Source organism: Ahaetulla prasina, chromosome 14 (assembly GCF_028640845.1).
Source record: "Ahaetulla prasina isolate Xishuangbanna chromosome 14, ASM2864084v1, whole genome shotgun sequence".
NCBI lineage: Eukaryota > Metazoa > Chordata > Lepidosauria > Squamata > Colubridae > Ahaetulla > Ahaetulla prasina.
The window spans coordinates 1,011,076-1,027,121 of NC_080552.1; the positions used below are offsets into that span (position 1 = coordinate 1,011,076).

Here is a 16,046-nt window from a genome sequence, read left to right on the forward strand (position 1 = left end):
CGTTCCAGAGGGCTGGAACCCACGCAGAGAAGGCCCTCCCCCTGGGAGTCGCCAGTCGACATTGTCTGGCCGACGGCACCTTGAGAGACCCTCTCTGTGGGAGCGCACTGGTTGATGGGAGGTCACCGGTAGCAGCAGGCGGTCCCGTAAGTAACCCAGTCCTAAGCCATGGAGCGCTTTAAAGGTGATAACCAACACCTTGAATTGCACCCAGAAGGCAACCGGAAGCCAGTGCAGCCTGCGCAAGATAGGTGTTATATGGGAGCTTCAAGCCGCTCCCTCAATGCGTGGCCGCATTCTGGACCAGTTGAAGCCTCCGGCTACTCTTCAAGGGGAGCCCCATATAGAGAGCGTTGCAGTAATCCAGGCGGGAAATGACGAGGGCATGAATGACTATGCATAGGGAATCCCGGTCCAAGAAGGGACGTAACTGGCGTATCAGGCGAACCTGATAAAAAGCTCCTCTGGCAACTGCTGTCATATGTTCTTCTAATGACAGCCGTGCATCCAGAAGGACGCCCAGATTACGAACCCTATCCGTGGGGGCCAATGACTCGCCCACCTCAGTCAGCGATGGCCTCAGCTAATTGTACCGGGATGCTGGCATCCACAGCCACTCGGTCTTGGCTGGGTTGAGCTGGAGCCTGTTTTTCCCCATCCAGACCCATACGGCCTCCAGACACCAGGACATCACTTCAATGGCTTCGCTGGGGTGGTTTAGGGTGGAAATGTACAGCTGTGTGTCGTCAGCATACAGATGACACCTCACCCCAAAACCATGGATGATCTCACCCAGCGGCTTCATATAGATGTTGAACAAGAGGGGCAAGAGAACCGACCCCTGTGGCACCCCACATAAGAGGCGCCTCGCAGTCGATCTCTGCCCCCCCGCCAACACCGTCTGCGATCGGTCGGAGAGGAAGGAGGAGAACCACCGAAAAACGGTAACCCCTCCAGCCGTCGCAGCAAGATACTATGGTCGATGGTATCAAAAGCCGCTGAGAGGTCTAATAGGACCAGGGCAGAGGAACAACCCCTGTCCCGGGCCCTCCAAAGATCATCAACCAGCGCGACCAACGCCGTCTCCATGCTGTACCCAGGCCGGAAACCGGACTGGCATGGGTCTAGATAGACAGTTTCATCCAGGTACCGAGGAAGCTGATGCGCTACCACACTCTCAACAACCTTTGCTACAAAGCGAAGGTTGGAGACCGGATGATAATTTGCTAAAACAGTTGGGTCCAGGGAAGGCTTCTTGAGGAGGGGCCTCACCACCGCCTCTTTCAGGGCGGTAGGGAAGATACCTTCCCTCAAAGAAGCATTAACAATTCCCCAGAGCCAACCGTGTAACCTGTGTGGCCAGCACCAACCAGGAGGGACACGGGTCCAATAAACATGTGGTTGCGTTCAGCCTCCTCAGTATCCTGTCCATGTCCTCAGGAACCACAGTGTCAAACCCATCCCAGACAGCATCTCCAAGATCTGCCTCCGTCATCCCATCTGGATCTACCCAAACTGCGTCCAGCCCGTCCCGGATCTGAGCGACTTTATTGTGCAGATAGTTCCAAAGTCCTCAGCACGTCCCTACAAGGGATCTTCCCTGGCTCCCTGAGCAAGAAGGGAGCGGGTCACCCTAAACAGAGTGGCTGGGCGATTATCTGCCGATGCAATAAGGGTGGCGAAATACTCACGTTTTGCCGTTCTTATCGCCACTAGATAGGTCTGAATATAAGACCTTACTAGTGTTCGATCCGATTCAAAACGGCTGGTCCTCCAGACACTCTCTAGGCGTCTTTTCCGGCGCTTCATCTCTCTCAGCTCCTCAGAGTACCAAGGAGGTGGTCGAGATCGGCGCCGGGTCAGAGGCCACAAAGGCACGACATGGTCTAAGGCACCCACCGCCGCCCTTTCCCAGGCGGCGACAAGTTCCTCAGCCGAGCCATGAGCCAGGTCCTCAGGAAATGGCCCAAGCTCCGTCAGAAACCTCTCTGGGTCCATCAGGCACCTGGGATGGAACCAGCGAGTCAGTTCCGTCTCCCTGCAGTGTGGGTTGGTGGTTCGAAAGTCCAGCTGAAGGAGAGAATGATCAGACCATGACAAGGGTTGAATAACTAAATCCCCTAATACAAGATCATTCAGCCACTGTCCAGAGACAAAAATCAAGTCCAGCGTGTTTCCCCCAATGTGCATGGGACCATCAACTAATTGGGTCAGGTCCAAGGCCGTCATGGAAGCCATGAACTCCCGAGCCGCAACAGATGCTTCACCGGTCGATGGCAGGTTGAAATCTCCCATGACCATAACTCTGGGGGTATCAACCACCACCCCGGCTATCACCTCCAACAGTTCGGGCAGGGCTGCTGTCATGCCGCAAGGAGCCAGGTACGTGATCAGCAAACCCACCTGTATCTCATGACCCCACTTCACACAGAGGGATTCACATCCAGCTATCTGTGATACAGTGACCTCCCTTGGTCTCAGAACCTCGTTAATAATAACTGCCACCCCTCCACCCCTACCCTGGGCCCTTGGCTGATGAAATTCACGGAAGCCTGGTGGGCACATTTCAACAAGGGGTGCCCCCCCTTCCGTGCCTAACCAGGTCTCTGAAATGCCCATCAGGTCCGTACCCCCCTCTTGGATAAGATTGAAAATGAGGGGGGCTTTATTCACAACGGACCTGGCATTGCACAACATCAGCTGAAGGTCCAGGCTTTGAGGATCCTGGCCACCCGGGGAACGAGCGAAGTCAGAGGGATTGGAGTGTGGGATCGTTCACAAATAACGCTCCCGCAATCCCCGAACATGATACGGTCCCCCGCTTCCGCCATATCTGCCCCACCCAATTACCGTGCTGATAGCAAGGCCCTCATGGAACTGAGCACCCACCTCGATCTTCACCTCCGGACCTGCAGTACCTACCCGGCAAGCCTTTGCAGGATCTGGCCATATCCCTCCCCTAATCCCTGGTGGGTCTCCCCCTAGACCCATCTTCACCCTCCCTTCCCTTAAAAATCCATTAATAAACAAATTTTAAAAACCCCGAAGTTGCTTCTTTGCCGCATGCCACCTCTCGGGATTCCAAAATCCGTCATCGAAGTAGGCCCTCAATAACGTGGAGGGCCAGATCTGTGAGAGGGGGGAATCTCGCAGACTAAGAAGATCAGCTGCCGAGTACATGAGTCTTGTGAAGAGTGGTAGGTAGTCCCTTCCCAGCCGGTTCAACTAGTGAATAAATAAATAACCCACAGCTCTCCGGCTGGGTTATAAGTGAATAGATGGAGTCGCTAATCCCCCCCCATTGCCTCAGAAATCGGTGCCGCACAGAGCAACACCGCTGATAGTACCTCATGAGGCTCTGTAGGATTGTATAGATGGTCCATGGGGGGACCCATAAAATCCATGGGAGGGTTGTGGAGGGGAGCCAGAAAGTCCATAGGCTTCGCAGGAGCAACATCATTGACGCCACCGTCATCATCATCGCCAAGGACTGGTAGTGGAAGTGAACAGCGCCGCCGTCGCCGGGAACATCATCCCCCCGCCGTCATCGCTGCCGCCACCACCATTCGTCGTCATCGCAGATGCCGCTACTGCCACCAGCGCCAAGCCGGCTAGGCCGATCAGGCCCACGGAGGGCATCCTCACCGCCGCTGCCAACCACCACCATCGCGGCCGGAAAACAGCGCTGCCACCATCAGGAACAACGCCCCGCAGCAGCCGCCGCCGCCACTCCTCGCTGACGTCGCAGCGCCGCCATCCGCCCAACCAGGCCGACCAGGCTGCCAACGCCTTCCACCCGACTGGGCCTTCTGAAGGGCAACCTCACCGCTGTCGCCAGCGACACTGCCGAGGCCACCACGGCAAGAACAAGGCCACCACGACAGGAATGACGAGGATGCCGCCCTACTGTCGCTGCTGCTGCCATTCTCGCCGCCGCTATCCCTCGCCGGCACCGTAGCTGCAACCACCACCGCCAGCGCCCTCCATCCAACTAGGCCGCCTGTCGCCAATCACCGTTCATCGGTCGCCTCCGCTTGTTCCCGGCCTCGTCCGAGGCCAGCCACACTCATCCAGGATGGCTAGATGTTGCCCCAGCCGGGCCCAGGGACCGAAGCTGGTGAAAAATGGTCCATTCTAGTCCGGCCCAGCTGGGAAAGGACGCCTCCGACTCTCCAAGCAAAAACTACAGCGCCATCTTAGGCATGCGCATCATGGCTTCATTCTCACAATCAGGTGATGAATATCAATTAGGACAGAATTTCTCAACAGTGGCAACTTGAAGATGTTTGACCTTCAACTCCCAAAATTCGCCAGCCAGCATGGAGTTGAAGTCCACACATCTTCAAGCTGCCAAGGATCATAAATACTGAATTAAGGTTTTTCTGATTCTAACATTTCAAGCATTCAGGGCAGCTTGTGCCAGATATCTTTGTTACTAGCCAAAAAAGAAAATAAAATAAAAAATCTCCCAAATTAGCTAACCACAATTTAACTTGGTTTGTTGGACAAGCACCAGTCCCCCATTGCCCTCTCATGCCCTGAACTGTGCATACCCAGCTCTGACCCCTCAGCTGGAATGTAACAGCCTCTTGCTCTTTCCTCATGTCCTGAATTCCAGTTATTAAGGCTGCAAAAGGGAACAAGGCATTTTTCATCTCCTTCTGAAGGGAATGGAGCCCCATTGGGGTTAATTGGGGTTTCTTCCTTTGGGAGTGAACCCTCAATCAGTCTTTTTAAAGACACCTTAATTCTAAAAGTACTTTTGACAAGACAGCAAAGTTGTCTCAGGCCAGAACATTTGTAGAAATCTTTTCCTTCCCTCTTGCACAAATTCTACTCAGAGGTAAAGGCAACAAAGTCAATGCAACAAAACAGACAGCATTTCAGTGGCAAAGGTTATGCTCCAATCAAAGTGTTTGAATTGTAAATTCAAAACCACCTTTTTCTGTATGATTAGATATAAATTTCAGTTTGGTGCCCCCCACCCCATAACCAAATATTTCATTTCATTACTGACTTGTTTCTGCTTGGCAGAGATGTGTGATCTGAAGAGAAGAAATTGGAGCTTTCACATCAATGGGAGCACCCCCTCTTGCACCCCAAGGGCTGCAGCTGCTACAGGCATGAACCCAATTTTTAATTTTTATTTTTATTTATTTATTTATTTATTTATTTTGTCACAACATCATACAAAAAGATTATATAGTATATACACATATAAACATATATAGGAAGAAGAAAAGAAAAACAATAGGACAGGAACGGTAGGCACGTTTGTGCGCTTATGCACGCCCCTTATGGTCCTCTTAGGAATGGGGTGAGGTCAATAGTAGAAAGTTTTTGGTTAAAGCTATTAGGATTATGGGAAGAGACCACAGAGTCAGGTAAAGTATTCCAAGCACTGATGATTCTGTTGCAGAAGTCATATTTTCTGCAATCTAGATTAAAGCGGTTTACATTAAGTTTAAATCTATTGGTTGCCCTTGTTGCAATTGCCAATTGGTTGCAATTAAAGCTGAAGTAGTCTTTGACAGGAAGGACATTACAATAGATGATTCTGTGAGTTAAACTTAGGTCTTGTCGAAGGCGACGGAGTTCCAAGTTTTCTAAGCCTAGGATTTCAAGTCTGGTGGGATAAGGTATTTTGTTGTTTTCAGAGGAATGGAGAACTCTTCTTGTAAAATATTTCTGGACACGTTCAATTGTATTGATGTCAGAGATGTGGTAAGGGTTCCAAACAGGTGAGCTGTATTCTAGAATTGGTCTAGCAAATGTTTTATATGCTCTGGTTAGTAGTGTGGTGTTTTTGGAAAAGAAGCTACGCAAAATTAGGTTTACAACTCTTAGAGCTTTTTTTGCTATGTAGTTGCAGTGGGCTTTGGCACTTAGATCATTTGACATGAAAACTCCAAGGTCTTTAACGGGATGGGGGTCGTCTGTAAGGTAATGTCCATCTAGTATGTACTTAGTTTTAGAGTTCTTTTTTCCTATATGTAAGACTGAGCATTTGCTGGTTGAAATTTGGAGCTGCCAATTTTTAGACCAAGCGGTTAGATGGTCAAGGTCGTTTTGAATGATAGAAGTGTTGTCTGTGGTGTTAAATAGTTTGACATCGTCAGCAAAGAGAACACAATTACTTGAGATATGGTCACAAAGATCATTTGTGTACCTAGTCTGTCATTTAGTTATTTTTGGTGAATTGAATATTGATTGTTGTTTTTTTTCAGTGAAGACAGATGCCAACTATGAAATAAGCAGTTCTGCTTTGTCTATACTGCCTGTTACTCCTCCCATTAGTGGACTCCTTTGATTTTTTCCCCTTCTTTTTTATACATTGAAAGAAACTTTTTTTATTGTTTTTGACATTTGTTACAAGTCTTACTTCGTTCAAAGCTTTAGTTTTCCTAACTTCAGCTTTGAAAGTTTGGTCTATTTGTTGTGTCCCTCTTTCTATTTTTTGTACTTATCCTTTACTCTCTCTGTGTTGGTCTTTATGCAACCATGCTGGGATTTTTCCTTGGTTTTCTTTTTTAGTGATATTGAACTTGACTGGGCTTTTATAATTGCATTTTTCAGAGTTTCCCAAATCTATTCTTGTCTATTACAGCTAAAGTTTCACAACTTTTTCGATTCCATCCAGTGATGTGATGTTTTTTGTTTTTGTTTTTGCATTTATATCCCACCCTTCTCCGAAGACTCAGGGCGGCTTACACTATGTCAAGCAATAGTCTTCATCCATTTGTATATTATATACAAAGTCAACTTATTGCCCCCAACAATCTGGGTCCTCATTTTACCTACCTTATAAAGGATGGAAGGCTGAGTCAACCTTGGGCCTGGTGGGACTTGAACCTGCAGTAATTGCAAGCAGCTGCTGTTAATAACAGACTGTCTTAGCAGTCTGAGCCACTCAGAGGCCCCTATGTAAGAGGCCCAGAGGTCCAGAGATGTAAGTTGTGGGAGGACAACCATTAATTTAATGAGATACAAGGAGATATCACAACCAGGACAAAGTTAAGCATTTCAAGCTCCCCTCTGTTTCGGGGAAATGAGACTTTAATTACACCATTAAGATTGTTGAATTCACATACAGTACATGAAAAGGTTTAAAACTATCTCAAAATATCTTGAGAATGGGTTTCTAACATCTTACAATATGTAATCTGTTTCACATGCCACCTGCACCTGCACAGTCAAACTCTCTTCACCTCCTCCCCCTCCCCAAATCCTGCATCAGTCCAGTCACACTGTGTATGGGATGAAGTGAAGTGCAGCTCAGGAAAGCTGCTCCCTTTTAATATATTTATGAATTGGAAAAGATTCTCCCAGACTCCTTCTGAAGTGGCAGTCCAGGCCTTCTCTGCATCGAGAAGATGTTCTGCCACCAAGCAGCATCGATGTCCTTTCTTTTCAGTCTGAGACATCAAACTTTCTGGGCTGGTGCAATTCCACCAACTGAGACATTTCACAAAGATTGGGGGTTTCCCAATCATTAGATTATTAGCAAGACAAACAACACAGACTTAGGTTATGCCATCTATGAATTATGCCACTCTAGAACAGACTTCTCATTCAACTTGTGAGGGTCTTTTGGATGCTGCCCTCCAAAAGCAGAGAAGCTAAAGCCAACCAGGGGAGGGGGAAATTTGGTGTCACCAGATGGTGTAGTTCTCCAACTCTCACTGGTTCTAGCCAGTATGACCAGGAGAGAATTTGGGAATTATGAAACATCCGGAAAACCATATGCCTCTCCTACCTATGTTCCCATCTTTGCTGAAGATATGCAAGAAGTTAGATGGTCAGCTGTCTGGAAGCTTACAGCTGCATTTTGTTTTGCAAATTTTGAGTAGTTCCCTGTCCCCAGCACGTTATACTCAGAGATAAAGAGATAAAATAGCGTGGAGCAATCTCCTTGTCTATTAACAAAGCCTCAGCTCCACAGAACTTGAAGTGTGGTTGCTATAAAAAATAACGTATCCCATGCTTAGACTCATTAGAAGGGAAGCTGAAAATAAAACCACCAATAGCTATAGACTCATATAATTCTATGGTAATGTCTATTATTCTGGAGTTCACACCTGAAATCAGTCATGATAGCTGTGTATTTCCTATAGAAGTTTAGCTTGTTGAAAGAACATTCGCCTGTGAGTTGCTGGGATACAACTAATAAACCATTGAATAGAATTGGTGGCTGAATTTATTTTTATCTTGATTTTATTCATCCTGTGAGGTGAACTGGAGTGAGAGTGACTGGCACTAAATTACCCAGCTGGTTTTCATGCCGAAGGCAGGACTAGAACTGTCTGTTGGTTCTTAGTCTGATGTCCAAATTGGCTTTCAATATTTATTGGGATTACAGAATTATACAATGTACAGCATGTGAGTATAAGCCACCATTTTATCCAGCACTGCATATAGCTCTAACCAAGTTTTGTATTTTATGGGTTAAATGAACATAAACCATATGACAGAATAGGACTTCTTACAGTTCAACACTCTGAAGACTATCAGAGACAATTTTCAAACTTCAACCCATGTAACTTTTAAAATTCAGAGCATCTTTTTTTAGTTTTGTTTAGTCAGTAGTCTGAAATAACAGATTTTCTTATTATAATCTCTTTCTTTGGAGGTAAGCCCTACTGAATTAAATGGGATTTACCATCTACCATACCATAGTGCCATGACTGAAATGACATCGAAACAAGAATTTTGTGTTTATTAGCAACAGGCAAATTGAGGACTAATAATGTTCTGAAGAATTTGAAATATTACTGTTTTGCAGGCTTTGGGATGGTAAAACAAAAGTACTGCCATGAGATTTTTGGAATCTTAATTCCAACACCCACAATACTTTTCTAGCTTGCTCAGGAAATTATAAATGGAGAACAGAATTTAATCTGAGTATTTCAAGCCTATCAGAGCAACAGAATTGCACCTATTTGTCCAAACCCAAGTGTGTATCTGCATCAATACCTGCACCATGTACTATGGCTAAAATGACAGGTGTGAGAGTGTGTGTGTGTGTGAACAGAAAAGGAAAAGGTAACAAAGAACTGATTTGAATGACATTCAAAGTCACTGAATAGAATAGAATAGAATTTTTATTGGCCAAGTGTGATTGGACACACAAGGAATTTGTCTTGGTGCATATGCTCTCAGTGTACATAAAAGAAAAGATACGTTCATCAAGGTACAACATTTACAACACAATTGATGATCAATATATCAATATAAATCATAAGGATTGCCAGCAACAAGTTATAGTCATACAGTCATAAGTGGAAAGAGATTGGTGATGGGAACTATGAAACGATTAATAGTAGTGCAGATTCAGTAAATAGTCTGACAGTGTTGAGGGAATTATTTGTTTAGCAGAGTGATGGCCTTCGGGAAAAAACTGTTCTTGTGTCTAGTTGTTCTAGTGTGCAGTGCTCTATAGCGTCGTTTTGAGGGTAGGAGTTGAAACAGTTTATGTCCAGGATGCGAGGGATCTGCAAATATTTTCACGGCCCACTTCTTGATTCGTGCAGTATACAGGTCCTCAATGGAAGGCAGGTTGGTAGCAATTATTTTTCTGCTATTCTAATTATCCTCTGAAGTCTGTGTTTTACTTGTTGGGTTGCAGAACCGAACCAGACAGTTATAGAGGTGCAAATGACAGACTCAATAATTCCTCTGTAGAATTGGATCAGCAGCTCCTTGGGCAGTTTGAGCTTTCTGAGTTGGCGCAGAAAGAACATTCTTTGTTGTCCTTTTTTAATGATGTGTTTGATGTTAGCTGTCCATTTGAGATCTTGCGATATGATAGAACCCAGAAATTTGAAGGTTTCTATTGTTGATACTGTGTTGTCAAGTATTGTGAGAGGTGGAAGTATGGAAGGGTTTTTCCTAAAGTCTACCACCATTTCTACGGTTTTGAGTGTGTTCAGTTCCAGATTGTTTTGGTTGCACAAGGCTAGTCGTTCGACCTCTCGTCTATATGCGGATTCATCATTGTCTCGAATGAGACCAATCACTGTTGTGTCATCTGCGAACTTCAGTAGCTTAACAGATGGATCATTGGAGATGCAGTCATTGGTATACAGAGAGAAGTGGGGAGAGCACACAGCCTTGGGGGGCCCCTGTGCTAATTGTACAGGTATTTGATGTGATCTTGCTTAGCTTCACCTGCTGCTTCCTGTTTGTTAGGAAGCTTGTGATCCACTTACAAGCCTGTTCCGGTACCTGTAGCTGGTTTAGCTTAGTTAGGAGAATGTCTGGAATGATGGTATTGAATGCTGAACTAAAGTCTACAAAAAGGACCCTTGCATAGGTCTTTGGAGACTCAAGATGTTGTAGGATGTAGTGCAGAGCCATATTAACAGCATCATCTGTTGATCTATTTGCTCGGTATGCAAATTGCAAGGGGTCTAACAGCGGATCCGTGATGGTTTTCAGGTAGGAAAGCACTAGCCTTTCAAAGGTTTTCATGACTACAGATGTTAGAGCAACTGGTCTGTAGTCATTCAGTTCCTTGATGGTGGGCTTCTTGGCACTGGGATGATGGTAGAGTGTTTGAAGCAAGAAGGAACATAGCACATCTCTAGTGATTTATTGAAAATATGGGTGAAGATGGGGCCAATTGGTCAGCACAGACTTTTAAGCAAGAAGGAGTTATCTTGTCTGGGCCTGGAGCTTTTCCTGGCTTTTGTCTGTGAAATAGGTCCTGCACTTCCTTTTCTGTGATCACTAGGGGTTGTGAACCCAATGAAATGGGGTCAGTTGTAGGAGTCTTGGCTGTTGTTGGTGTGTCTGAGATGGGGGTTGTGGAGATAGGTGGCTGTAGTTTCCTTTCAAACCTGCAGTAAAACTCATTCAGGTCATCTGCCAGTTGTTGATTACCTTCAGCCTGGGAAGGAGGTTTGCCATAGCCGGTGATATTTTTAAGAGTTTTCCACATGTTTGCTGGTTCATTTGCTGAAAATTGATTCTTTAGCTTTTCAGAGTAGCTTCTTTTGCTGCTCTTATCTCCCTTGTTAGTGCATTTCTGGCCTGATTGTACAGCATTTTATCACCTTTTCTGTAGGCTTCCTCTTTGGAATGTCGTAGCTGCTTAAGTTTAGGTGTAAACCAAGGTTTGTTGTTACTGTGTATTCGCAAGTTCCTTGTAGGTACACATAGGTCTTCACAGAAGCTGACATATGATGTTACAGTATCTGTGAGTTCATCCAGGTCTGCAGAGGTATCTTTAAAATGTTCCAATCAGTGCAGTCAAAACATGCCTGTAGCTTTAATTCTGATTCCTCCGTCCAGGTTTTCACTGATTTAATTATTGGTTTTATGGCTTTAAGTCTTTGCCTGTAAGCAGGTACAAGGTGAATCATGCAATGATCAGAGTGTCCTACAGCTGCACGTGGTAAAGACCGATAGGCATCTTTTAGTGTTGTGTAGCAGTGGTCTAGAGTATTCTTGCCTCTGGTGGGACAATTGACATGCTGAAAGTATTTTGGTAGTTCTTTCCTTAAGTTTGCCTTGTTTAGATCTCCCAAAACAATGGCCAGTGAATCAGGGTGTTTGGCTTCAGCCTCCATGATTTGGTCAGCTAGAGTTCGTAATGCCTTGTTTACACAGGCTTGTGGTGGGACATAAACAGCAATTAGAAGAAATGAGGAAAATTCACGAGGCGAATAGTAAGGTTTGCAGTTGATAATTAGAGTCTCTAAATTGTTGTCACAGAATTTGTAAATTATGTTAAAATCTTGACACCAGGTTGAATTAATATATAGGCATAAGCCTCCTCCTTTCTTTTTACCAGATGTTTCTGGAATCCTGTCTGATCGTTCAATTTGAAATCCTGGAATGTTCAGGCTGCTATTTTCAATTGATTCATTTAACCAGGTTTCAGAGAAGCATAGGACTGCTGAATTGCGAAAATCAGAATAGTATTTGTTTAAGAGGAGTATTTCATCCATCTTATTTGCAAGTGAGCGTATATTTGTTAGGAAAATTGAAGGCAGAGGAGTTTTAGTGCGAGTTCTTAGCTTGATTAAGATCCCAGATCGTTTACCTCGTTTCCTTCATTTGGTTTTTTAGTAATCCATGGCTCCGTGGGAATTGCCTCCTCCTGTGTTAGAATCTCCTCCATGTTTGTAAAGACAGGCGGGGGTGAGATTAAAGAAAGCTGCTCCTTAAAGAAATGTTCCTTAATTTTTAGCAGATGGTCTCGTGAGTAGGAAATCCGTAGTGAGTCACAGAGAACAATTAGAAATAAAGAAACAATTAGAGAGCATTTCACCGAGGCAGCCTTCGTCGGCGCCATCTTAGGTAAAAAAACTGCATAGTTAGATCAGTCATAATGTGTGAACCCATCGGTCAACCCATCAGTATTTACAGAGGAATGCTCAAAGGAGTTTGTTCTATGGCTTATTTATCTCAGCTGGCTCTGAGCATCACTTGAATGCAGACTTGGGTGTGGGGGTCATGGCAGGGTTTTCAGCTACAGAGCTTGGCTCCCTCTGAGAATAAACATAGGAAGAAGCAAGTGCAAATTTGAATTTCAACCACTCCCCAGTGTTTTTACACTTTCACACACACACATCATAAGAATGTAGAAGACTAAATGGGAACAAAGGGAGCCAACGTGGATTTTGATTTTAAAAAATTTCAGAATTTAAAAAGTAATGTCATTTGACAAGCTGCTGCTGAGATGCTTTCCAAATTGACAAACATGGACATGTAATTAATTAAGTGGTCTATGTATCGAGTGGGTCCTTTAACCATAGCTATCAGTAAGCTAGATTTAACCCGTTGTGCCCATGCTCCAGATTGCAATTTAAGTATGAAAATTTAAGTGATTGCAATTTAAGTATGGAAAAGGTTAATATCAGTCACTGATTCAGCCAGAAAGCACTAGTTCATCGTTCATTCATAGGCAACAAATGGATGCTTTAGATTTATATTTAAATACTAAATAGGATGCAAGATATACAAGATAATCACAAAGCTTTGGAAACAGCTATTCAGTTGGAAAACAAAATATCTTTGAGGTACAATGCATTGCTTGCACTAACGATCTTTTTTTCTATGCATTTTACAAAGTCTTACAAAAAATCCGGGATGCTTTTGAAAACATAAAATGTGAAGGAAGACTCCCAGTGGTATTTTGCAGCAATATCAGGGCAAAAAAAAGCAGCAACTCAAACCTCCAACAGACAGGAGTCTGCATTCTCTTCCCTGTCAACAAGTGCCCTCCTCTTTGTGCAAGGACACAGATCCACCCAGTCCCACCAAAGGCCAAAGGACACGGCATTCCCAGTTCCCCATGACCGGTCAAAATAATAGAATCCTAGGGTGGGAAGGGACTTTGGAGGTCTTCTAGTCCAACACCCTGTTCAAGGCAGGAGACCCTATACCAGTGAGGGCGAACCTTTTTGAGTCAGAGTGTCCAAACCAGAAGGCATGCGAGCTGGAAACCTAACGGCCAGCTGGCCAGCACGCATGTGTGCGTCAGAAACCTAATGACCAGCTGGCTGAGCTGGGGCGATGGCGCACGTGTCCACAGAGAGGGCTTGCGTGCCACTACTGGCACGCATGTCGTAGGTTTGCCATCACGACCCGATACCATTCTGGACAAATTGTTGTGCAAAGTTTTCTTGAAAACCTCTGTTCTGTCAGGAAATTTCTTAGTTCCAGGCTGGATCTGCCTCTAAAGCAGTGGTTCCCAACCAGTGTGCCGCGGCACTAAGGGGTGCCGTGAGATCTTTTGAGGGTGCCGGGAACTTTTGAGCTACGGAGATTTTAAATATCTATTTCCTTATAAGGGTGCCGGGAACTTTTGAAAGGCTTTCCAAGGGTGCCTCAAACAAGAAAAGGTTGTGCCTCAAACAAGAAAAGGTTGGGAACCACTGCTCTAAAGGGTTCCACCCATTGCATCTTATTATGCCGACAGGTGCTTTGGAGAATAAGTTGACCCCATTTTCTCTGTGACTGCTCCCCCCAATCTTTCTCTTTCATAGGCTAGAGCAGAGAGGTCTGCAACCTTAAACACTCAAAGAGCCATTTGGACCCGTTTCCCACAGAAAAGAAAACACCTGGAGCCACAAAACCCTTCCTGTGCCTATTTCTTGAGCAGCCACAAAACTAGCATATGTAGTTGAATTAAACGTTGTTTTCTTCTGAAACTTTTCATTTCTTGGATTTATCCAAGGTTGGCCTACTGGGGGTTGAAAAACTCAATAAATCGTGTGCCAGCGGGTGTCGCGCATTGGCGGTTGTGATGCATATTTTGAGTGACAGGAAGCTGTAGCAGAGGGGTGAAAGAGCCACGTGCATGTTGTGTCTGCACACACCCCCCGTCGGGCCCCCTGCCAGAAAGTGACTCGGAAAGTGAGGGGGAAGGGCCATCAGGACTTACCTCTGGAGCACAGGCTTCCCTGGCTCAGCTCCAGGAGCCAGAGGCAGGCCAGGTGGAGGAGATAACAAGGCCTCCGTCCCCTGACTCTTCCCCCCCAGGCCACGGCTCCAGACCCGGCTGATGGCAATCAGGCCTGGCTGGACCCTAGGTTTCATAGGCAGGAGAGGCGGGAACAACAGAAGCAGGGGTGGGACAGGCCTAGGAAATGCTGAGTCACGGAGCCACATCCCACAGAGTATAAAAGCAGTCTTGGCTGCTCTTCTGCTCTGTGACGAGCAAAAATTGAGCTGAACTCTTTGACTCAGAGAAGTGAGCTGAACATTCGGCCTGGACTGCTGACTTCCTGGTTGCCTGGCAACCCCAAGATAAAACGGAGACTTTGGCAGGCAGCTGCAGATCCTGCCAGGACTGATAGCAGCCGTGAACTCAATTACTGGCTCGTTTAGCCAGCTTGCGTGGCTGAGGCCGGGAGGGGACAGAACAGTGCGGTTCCAGAGCTGCAGGTTGCTGACTCCTGGGCTAGAGTCTAGAGATACCTCCCTTTCTCAACCATTCATCGGATAATTAATCCTGGAGATCCCTAATCATCTTCGTTGTTTTTCTCAGCACTCTTTTCTAGGGTCACAGCAATTTTTTTTGTATCGTTCCCAGAACTGTTTTCAGTATTCTAAGCATGGTCTCACCAATGTAGTATAAAGTGGTACTATCCCATTTTTTAATATTGTGGTGACCAGAACTGGATGCAATATTCCAAGTGTGATCTTACCAAGGCATTATAAAGCGGCATTAACACTTCATGTGATCTTGATTCTATCCGTTAATGCAAGCTAGCGTTGTATTAGCTTTTTGGGCTGCTGCAGGGCACTGCTGGCTCATATTTAAGTGTTTATCCACTAGGACTCCCAAGATCCCTCTCACATTTATTGCTCTTGGGCCAATTTCATCTAATCTGCACCTGTACATTTGGATGTTACTTTTCTCACGACTAAACTGGATAAGGTCCAATGCTCAGGTCTGTCCAGAGCCTCTGAATCCCGAGTCTGCCTTCTAAAGGTTAGCAATCCGCCCAGCTCGGCCTCATCTGCCAATCCGATGGGTTCCCCTTCTGTCCTCTCGCCTAGATCGATCATGAAGGCGTCGAAGGGCAGAGCCGTTCAGCCCTGGCTGCTTCCCTCCTTAGGCTGAGCCCCGGCGCCACCCGAGCCGCCTCTCCGGAGCTCTCCGCGAGACTTCGGCAGGGCGGCAAACCAGCACAGAGCCCGACCGCCAGAAGGCCCCGAGGCGCCGGACTTGCCCTTCGGGAACCTCGGCGGAACCAGCGAGTCCTCGGGGGGACCTGTGACCACCAGAGGTGACCTTGCGGCTCCCAGAAATGGAGCAGGGCCGGCTGCAAGCCTCCAGCTCGCCCGAGAAACTGTGAGCACCGAAGCCCCCTCGGCCTCCGGCTCTGCCAGCCCGGAAGCACGGCCGCCAGGCCTCGGCGCTTGGAAGAGCGTCACTTCCGGCGCCGGTACTCGTCTCCGTCAAGCTGTCGCTGGCCTTCCTCTCTATGACCCGCCGCTGAGCGCCGCCCCGAAGACCCGAGAGAAGGGAAATGGGGAGAAACGAGCTTCCGGGTTTCTGTGGCTGGGACGCGAGTTCTTGGGCTCCCCCG

At 46.4% G+C, this 16,046-nt stretch overlaps 1 protein-coding gene across 1 annotated transcript in view; it reads right to left on the minus strand.

Moving 5' to 3' along the window:
* The window catches only part of GNG13 (G protein subunit gamma 13), a 32,253-nt gene extending 16,978 nt beyond the window's left edge, over window positions 1–15,275 (minus strand). The window contains exon 1 of the mRNA XM_058157029.1: window positions 15,159–15,275. The gene's annotated coding sequence lies outside the window, so the exon portion shown is untranslated. The remainder of the gene's footprint in view (window positions 1–15,158) is intronic.
* Window positions 15,276–16,046: the final 771 nt, after the last annotated feature.